The 9,529-nt window shown below is 46.2% G+C and overlaps 1 long non-coding RNA gene across 1 annotated transcript in view; it reads right to left on the minus strand.

Moving 5' to 3' along the window:
- The window catches only part of LOC123379027, a 50,160-nt gene extending 41,880 nt beyond the window's left edge, over window positions 1–8,280 (minus strand). The window contains exon 1 of the long non-coding RNA XR_006582944.1: window positions 4,134–8,280. This is a non-coding gene — a long non-coding RNA (uncharacterized LOC123379027). The remainder of the gene's footprint in view (window positions 1–4,133) is intronic.
- Window positions 8,281–9,529: the final 1,249 nt, after the last annotated feature.

Here is a 9,529-nt window from a genome sequence, read left to right on the forward strand (position 1 = left end):
AACGTAGCCATAGACACCATGTGAATAAATGAGTGTGGCTGTGTTTCAATAAAATTTCACTTACAAAATAGTGAGCTGGATTTGACCCATGGGCCATGGTTTGCTGACTCCTGAATTAGATCAACAAAAAGCTGTCGTTACCGAAATGGTTCTCCCACATTACAGCAGGTTACTGCCATGTTCTGGGCTTCTCCGAGGAATGAGGCTTAAGGACAGGCGTGACCTGGAGGGCAGAAGGTCAATAGTAGGTCATCAGCCTTGCCCTGGTTGCTGCACTCAAGGCCACTCTGCTGAAGGGAGCAGAAGAAGGATGGTCAGAGGCATGAGGGGCAGGAGGAGAGGGAAAGTTAGAATGTATGGTGAGAAAGGGGACTCTGGGTGGGACACAGGAGGGGATCAGGGAGAAGCTGGGGACGGGAGGATTAAAATAGGTGGATGGATAGGAATCTCTGCTTTAGCCAGCTCCCTTTTACTGGGGCTGGACTGGAAAACACTTGCTCTGGGTCACAGATGACTTTGTCCAGCTTCTTTTGGACAAAGCCTCCAGCACCTCTGGCTGGGCCTTCAGGTGGTCCACAGTCTTGCGGGTAGAGAACTGGTCCATTCTTTCTGCCATCTCAGATCTTGGATACCTCCCATTTCTCAAAACTCACTATACCAGATTTCAGCTGAACTCAAATAGATGCTTAGAAGTGACACAGGGCAGATCCCCTTTCCCGAGTCGTGTTCCCGCTCTCAGCTGTCACAGAGCTAACCTTCAGAAGTACTGAGTCCCCAGGATCGCCATGTTTTCCCTGTAGGGTGGGAGGAAATACTCAGTGATTTCTCCTTTCTTGTGCATCTGCTTCTCAGAATACTAAGGATTCTGCACCGTTTGCTGTTGACAGCTCCCAGATAATGGATGGTCAGATCATGGAATGACTTCAGAAATGGCAGTCAGCTCCTTAACAAAGAGCAGGTCCTCCCAAGGCTGCTTGCATCATGCAGAGTCTACATTGTGCCTGCACATGAACTTGGAGTGGAGGGAGGCACAGGGCATGTGTGCACAGTCAGGAATTCCGAGCAAATACTGCCATGGAAGGAAGCATACAGGTGGCTGAGTGGCCTTCCAGGAGCCTTCTCTTCCCTCCCCTACACAAACGGGAGAGTGGCAAGAGTGCTTAAGAAGGCGGGGTCTAGAGTTTGGGGACCTGAACCCTAACACATTCTGGCTGTCACATTCTGACACATTCTGGCTGTCAGTGACTTCGGAAAAATCATTCAACTCCTCTGAGCTGTACTTCCCTCATCTCTAAAATGAGCATACTATTTCTGACGTAAAGAACTGATGTGAGGATTGCTGGAAATAATCAGTTTCAGAAAAATAAACCTTTTTCTTCTTCCTATTGTGACATAGACAGGAAGCAAAGGGTGTAGACAGGGTCCCATGAAAACCCCAGACCTCCTGCTCTGAGCCTGTTCTAGCTGCCTGAATCCTCCTCTGGAGATTCTTTTGGAATAAACGTCCATTTGTCTGGAGATAAAACAAGGTACGTCACCGTCAGTCGCTTCTGTCTCAGGGAGATGGAATATGCTTCTCTACGTGCATTTTCCTTCACTTTAAACAGAACACTTGCACGTACATTGTATGTTCAGAACTCAATACAGTCCTGGAAAAGTGAGCCTAGGGAGGGATCATTCTCTTCATTGCACAAAGGGGAAAAATGAGTCACAGAATCCAAGTCATTCTGAGGGAGTCTGGACAGAAACCAAGTGCTTATTGCACTAGAGCAGTTGCTCAGAGGGTGTCCACAGATGCCCCCGCTCCAGAAGCATTGTGGGGCTTTGCTACAAAAGCGCATTCTGAGGCCACAGTCACATGGGTTGTTTAGACTCACTAGAGGTGGGCCTGGGAATCTGTATTCTTTGCACCTTCCTCATGTAATTCGCATACATTTTATAGCTTTGAGGCCATTGCTCCCGAGTCTACAGCAGGGGCTCTCAAGCCTAGCTAAACGTCTAGATCACCCGTGAGGGATTTACTTAACAAAATACACTCAAGCCATACCCACTCAAGTATGGGCCCCGTACTCCAGAGTTGTGACTAGATAGGTTCAGGGTGGATCTCTGGCATCCAGTGCTTCTTATTCTCAGCACCAGTTGAAAGTTTGCTGCAATTAAAATGGCCTGCACGGGCCGCACCCCAGGCCATTAAAGCAGAATATCTGGAAATAGAATCATTTGTATTTAAAAAGTCTCTGGGCTACATGGGCATTAAGGAGGATACTTGTTGGGATGACCACTGAGCATCATACGTAAGAGATGAAGTTCTGGGTTCTACTGGGTTCTACTCCTGAAGCCCATACTACACTGTATGCTAACTAACTTGAATTAAATAAATAAATAAAAAGAAAAGAAAAAGAAAAAGAAAAAGAAACAGCCTCTCCCAGGTGCTCCTAATGTGCAGTCACAGCTGAGAACCAGTGGTCTAGACCAGGGGTCAGCAATTTCTTCTGTAAAAGTCCAGAAAATAAATATTTTTGACTTTGGGGGCCGTATGGTGTCTGTCACAACTACAGATGGTCCTTGACTTACAACGGTTTGACTTAACAATTTCTTGATTTACGATGGTGAGAAAGTGATATGCATTCAGCAGAAACCATACTTGGAATGTTTAATTTTGATCTCTTCCCGGGCCAGTGACATGCGGCACAATACTCTGCCATGATACTGGCTGGTCGCAGCTCCCAGTCGGCCATGTGATCCTGAGGGTGAATCACCAAGACACGGATGACCATTCTGTCCCACATGACCATCCTGTTTCTCACTTTCAGTAGTCAATAAATTACATGAGAGACTCAACCCTTTATTATAAAATAGGCTTTGTGTTAGATGATGTTGCTCAAATGCAGACTAATGTCTACATAGGCCAGGCTAAGCTATAATGCTCAGTAGGTTATGTGTATTAAACACATTTTTGACCTATGATATTTACAACTTACGATGGGGTTATGGGAACCTAACCCTATGGTAAGTCAGGGAAGATCGCTACTCAAGGCTGCCATTGTAGCGTGAAAGCAGTCCTAGACAGTATGTAAACGGACAGGTGTGTCTGTGTTTTAATACATTTATTTTAAACTTTTTAATGTTTATTTATTTTTCAGAGACAGAGACAGAGCACGAGTCGGGGAGGGAGAGACAGACACAGAATCCGAAGCAGGCTCCAGGCTCTGAGCTGTCAGCACACAGCCTGATGCTGGGTCCGAACCCACGAACCGTAAGATCGTGACCTGAGCCGAATCTAGCTGCTTAACTGACTGAGCCATGTGGCCCTTAATACATTTTTATTTACAGAATTCGGTGGTAGGGTGGATTTGGCCCATGGGCCACAGTGTGCTCGTTCAGATCAATGCCTCTAAAACCAGCTGGATAATTTGTTTTTAATTTCCAGTCTGTGCTAGACTGATTCTTTCGTAAAATACAACAAAAGTGAATTACTACAAAAATGAAATAAAAAACATAAAATACAAGCCCACTGATTATGCAATTAGATGTCACAGCAATGCCAAATTACTATCAAAGCTTCTAGTTACACTTTCTTTACCTATCTTGCATGAACTGGCAACGAACATCTCACATTAGATCTGTTCGAAGATAACACTCTGAGCCCACTGCTAAAATCACAATAATCTTCTCGTTTAAGAGATAAACGTGAACAGAATTGGATAGAATTGGTATAAACTTTGTAGAGAAACAACCTTTGCATCCAACTTTGAAAAAGATGATGGACCTCTGTTCGTGAAGAAGGAAAGAGAAGGCATCTTAACATAATACTTGCCAGTTAATAAACACTCCATAAAGTAAGTGAGCTGGATTTGAATCAGGCAGGGAAAAGCAAGCTTTACTTGTTAAAAAGTTAGACAGAGGCATGTTTGCTGCTGTAAGTTGAGTAGTGCTGATGAACTCTCAAGTGAAAGCACTTTGAGGGGCTTTGAAATCAGACAAGGATCAAAACCTGGCAATGCCGTTTATTAGCCAAGTTGGGGTAATCATTGACTTTTGGGAGCCTCGGTGACCTCATCTATGAATTAAGAATATCACCGACTTCCCAGGACTGTTGAGGAAATTCAAATCATATAATACAAAGTTCCTACCTCAGTACGTGGCACTCAGTAAATGGCAGCGACTGTCACCGAAAGCAGGCAGCGTCGTGGGGAGAACGCCAGCTCTGGAGCTGGGCAGACCTTGGGGTGTGAATTCTGACTTCACCACCTGTGTGATGTTGGGCCCTTTCACTTCAGTGAGTCTGTTTTTTATCTGTAAAATAGAGACATCAGTACCTACCTATCTTTCAGGTTAAAGTAAGAATTAGGGTTGATCAAGGTATGTGAAATGGTGGCCCAAAGTAGTGCTCAAAAGGTGGTGGTTCCTGTTTCTCCCTCATATAATTTCTTTGTTGAGCTATATTCATATTGTCATACAATTCACCCCTGTGAGTGTGCAGTTCAGTAATTTTTAGTATATGCACAATGCTCTGCAACCATCATCACTATTTAATTTCAGAACAGCTCCTGGCTTTTAACCCATGTAACTCAGTAACCTGAGCTCGGCCTCTGTCCTCTTGCCAGCTACTGGAGGCTTGGCAAAGCCTGACATGGGAGCCATCACACCAACAATACTCTGCAAGATTTCTTAACATCTCCAAAGTCTCACACCCCACAGCCTCAGCTCCAATCTATTCTCTCTCCTCCTCCCCCTCTCCCTTCTCTGAGCTTCTGTGTCCTTCCCAGTGGATAGGTCTGTGTCCTTTCTAGCCCATTCCCTTGGCTTCTTCACTCCATTACTGCCAGTCATTACTTCGCCACGTCAGGGACTGTTTTTCTGAGACCTGCGTCCCCTCTCATGATGAGGGGGTCTGAAAGAGGGATTCCCAACCGGAGCTACATTTCTCACCTGCCTAGCATCTATGTGGACTAGGGTAGACTGGTCCTCATCCCTGGGAGGTGGGCAGAAAGGTCACTTCCAGGCTTAAGTGATTGAGAAGGGGGTACTTCTCCTCCACCTTCTCTTTCCTTCTCTGCCAGCTAAAGGCAGGACGGACGCCAAGACCCAAGAGGATATAGCTAACTAAGCTTCAAGGAAGGAACATGGGTCCATGAATCATCACATGTGAGGCTACCTATGGAATCCCTGATAGGATTGACGTTAACAAGAAATGAAACGATCATAGTGATGCTATGGAGAACTGGAAGGTCTGCTTATTACAGAAGCTAGTTTTGCCTTGATTAGTATACCTGCTTAGCTCAAAGAAAACAAAACCCTTTTTTAACCTCAGAAGCCCCCAGAGGGAAAATGGTTATACATATTATCCTTCATACAAATTTTTCTGACCTATTATTATTACTCTTATTATACACCCAATTCACCCAATTCCATTCAAGACTGGGACTTGCAGGGATGATAATAAGATGTCTCTGCTGACAGAGAGACTGAGTTGCTCCATGAGGCTGGGGGAACGCTTCTGGGGCAGCTGGTAAGGGCCTTCCACCCCATCTCCCACCCTCTACTCTAGGATTAGATGCTCTGGCTTGGCCCCCTGACTCAAGTGGTCAGTGGTAACAGGGCTTTCATAGTTCATAAATGCATTTATTCATTTGGCATCTTCATAAATTCATTTATTCATGCCTTTACTTGTTCGTCTACCAAATGTTTCCTGAGACCCTACCTTCTAACTAGCACTGCTGTAGGTGGCACGGAGTTTGGAGAAATGAAGAGGTCTTGGTCCTTGTCCTTAAAAGGCAGAGCACAGAGGCAGAGATAAGAGCAACAGCTTGTGATTAAGTCTATGTCAAAGCAGTGGCACAACCCTCTGACAATGGGCCAGAGAGGCCTGGGGGTTTGGTGGAATCTAGAGAGCTGGACGCTTCTAGATATGCTGGGGCTTGTGGTCAAAAAAGACAAAGGCCTTGGCAGGGGCTACGCCATCTCCCAGCTCGGGTGGAGCCTACTGGCATCGTGTTAAAGCACAACGAGAAGGAGACGCCAGAGTTCAGTTGGCTGCCCCAAAGCACTAGGGAGTGGACTCTGGCTAACTACAAACAGAGATGATACCTCTCTCCCTCAAGCTGGCTAGAACAGTTCCAGAGAACAGCACAAAACCTTCCTTGGAGACAGGCAGGAACTTGGGCTGAATTTCAGTTGTCCAGTCTGGCTCTCTCCCTTTTCTTCTTCTCTGGTTCCTAAGCCAGTAGCCCAGGTGAAACTGCCATCAGACCTGCCCAGACTTGCTTTGCCAGAGAATCTTCCATGGTGTCACCCAGGGGGAAATTAGTGCACCTTCTGGTGTGTGTGTGTGCACGCACGCACGCACGCCCATGTAAGAACAGGAATCCTCTGGCACAGGTGCGAAGGTTTCATACCACTACTACCTCTTGCCTCTCTCCTTGGAAAGAAAATCAAGAGGACCATTTTTTATAGCCCAGTGGGTATGCAAAACCAGTTTGAAATCCACCTGAGATCTAGTCCTGGGGCAGCCCTGGGATCAAGAAGACCAAGGGTTTGGGTCAAAGCTCACAACCACACAGGGGAAACACCTAGCGTTTCTTCCCCCACAAAAAAGTGAAAGGCAGAATGGGAAGATGAATATGGTTCTGGTGTCTCCCCTAGTCTGTCCCTATGACCAGAGATTACAGACCATGCTACCTATTTGTGCTACAGGACTCAGATATCCTCCCAGGGGACCAGCCGAAGGCTCATTGATCAGATGTCTGTCATTGAGGCTTCTCAAACTCCTTCCCATCCTGCCGGGTCTTAGAGAGCACAGCCCCAGAATTCTTAGGTGACAACATATTGTTTCTCTAGTGGCCAGTTCCTTCTGTTTGAGATGTTTCCTTAATGTATTTGTTGAATGATGATGCTGAGAGAACTTGCCCAGGGTTTCTGTACCGAGTCACCATGACCCAGAGGTTGACCCTTAGGTTTGCTGGTTTGAGAACTTAATTTCATCAGTTCCTCACAGATAAGCAAGGTATGGAGAACCACATCCTTTAAATAAGGGCCTGAATGACAATGAGGAGATCAGGTAGGATCACTGGTGCCCATCTTTTCTCAGAGAACTCCTGAGGATCATACCACTCAGGATGCTGAAACACAAAGCAGATATTCTTAATGTGGACACAAGCAGGGAAAAGCTCCATGGGATATCCTTTGCTCCTAAGGGATATTTAATCATCCTAGAGTACCTGGATGAACTGCCTACTGCACTCTGGAGATGTTTCTGGTTGAACAGTGCTGGTTCTCAGAATCAGAGGGATCCCACTCCAGCCTGGAGCTTGAGAAGCACCAACCAGTTGGTGTAAACTCACACAGACCACGCCCATCTGTGATGCCTGCCTTGACCCAGACATAATACAGTACAATTGAACCAGTAACTTTAGAATCTAGTGCTTCCCAACTTCTTGTCCATCATGCAACCATACACAACAATGTTTGTGTGGCATACTGGGTGAACTGATAGAGGGACTTGTCATCCTAAGTCCTGTTCTGCCACCCTAAGGTTCCAAGAAAGTAAAAGCCCCCAATACAACGGTGGGTCATTGTTGCTAGCGAACATGTTAGAAAGCTCTGGCACATACCATGATCTTCTTCACTGGACTTGGGAGTATTTAGTAGAGATGGTAAGTTCTCCAGTCTCATCAGCAACACACCTTCTTTTAGGATCTGATTCTTTTAACATTGAGTCTCAGGGTGTTTTGGTTTTACTTTCGGCAGATGAATTCTTCTAATCCTTACAAATCTTGAATACCTTCTGTTCTCTCCAGGTCCCCTCTTCAGGGCTGAGGCACCCAGCTCCCAGCTGCTGAAGGCTCTCAGCTGTGTCCCTTACTAGGTCAGTGCCCTTGGCAGAGAACTGCCTGGCCCAAGATTGAGGCCCCTCCCAGGGGTGGCTCACAGCCAGGACTGGCTAATGCAGCGTTATAAAGGCCAGGCCTCCTGGCTTCAGTTGGAAGTCATTCTGAAAGCTCATTCCAGCTCCAGAATTCCATCAGATTGTCTAAGGGCTCAGTTACAACTATATTAAAGATTAGTTTCTTCTTCTGACCAATCATCATAGGTGTCCCTACGGAAGTACACCCAACTTCTACACTGTAATTCTTGGCATCGGATCTGCCTCCAAGGAACCCTATCTAGGCCATACTCTAAGATCTCTTTAGGGGTGCCTGGGTGGCTCAGTCGGTTAAGTGTCCAACTCTGGCTCAGGTCATGATCTCACTGTTCATGAGTTCGAGCCCTGTGTTGGGCTCTGTGCTGATAGCTCAGAGCCTGAAGCCTGCTTCGGATTCTGTGTCTCCCTCTCTCTCTGCCCCTCCCCTGCTCACACTCTGTCTCTCAAAAATGAATAAACGTTAAAAAAAAATTTACGATCTCTTTAGCATTCTACATACTTGATGTCTTTTACCTTTTACTGCATGAAATGGCCAGATGTCTAGAAAACTCACAGAGTAAATGTTAAAAGTTATTTGATGATGTGAGGACTGGTGAGCAACTGGAACTTCTGAGAGAGGACAACGATTCAAAAGAAAAGTCTGAGTTTCCCTGAAGGAAAGGAGAGAATCCAGAGAGACCAAAAGGCTATCGACCCTCTACATCTCCTAGGACCAGTTGCCTTCTCTCTCTGGGCCTCATTTCCTCCATCCATCGTGAGATCACCACCTGATTGCTCTGCTCAGACTTCCTAGGTTCTCCATTTCTGTTTCTCTAAGGTGGTGGTCCCTCCCAACTTGCATGCGTCAAATAACCTCTGGGTGGCAGGGGGTGCGGGGGAGAGGGGAAAATGGGTGATGGGCATTGAGGAGGTCACTTGCTGGGATGAGCACTGGGTATTGTACCTAAGCGATGAAGCATGGGAAATCTACCTCCAAAAACAAGAGCACACTTTACGTACTGTATGTTAGCCAATTTGACAATCAATTATATTAAACAAAACAAAACAAAACAAACACCTCTCAAAAGACTTGTGAGGACACAGACTGCTGGGTACCACCACTAGAGTGTCTCATTTAGTGGGTCAGGGGTGGGGTCCAAGAATCTGCATATTTCTCACAAGTCCCAGGTGATGGAGGTTGGGGGGCCACGCATTGAGGACCACAGCTTGAATGGTATCTAACGGCTGCCTCTTCTTTCAGACAGAAAAGGGGCTGGTTCACCAATTATAACGCGGTGGCACTATTCCTCAAGTGACTTTAAAGAGTTAATTCAGCTTCTTCATTTGCTTAGTGAGAAACTCTCTGTTTAAGGAAGTGCATTCCCAGCCCAGTTGGGGCCCAACTCTCGAAAGCTAAATCTTATGGGCAAAAGAGGTCACTTTCTTCCAGAGGAGACCGCAAAGGCTGAAAACCAAATAGATTTGGGTTTATGGCAAGCTCCTCAAAGCAGAGAAGGGAAGGAGGGAAGAAACCGTCTTTCTTGAAGACTCTTGCCACCTGAATGTGGCCTGCGCCCCGATGGTGTCAGACGCTGAACCTCCCCTTGGGCACAAGGTCTCAGACTC

The sequence above is a fragment of the Felis catus genome, chromosome C1, assembly GCF_018350175.1.
Source record: "Felis catus isolate Fca126 chromosome C1, F.catus_Fca126_mat1.0, whole genome shotgun sequence".
NCBI classification, from domain to species: Eukaryota; Metazoa; Chordata; class Mammalia; order Carnivora; family Felidae; genus Felis; species Felis catus.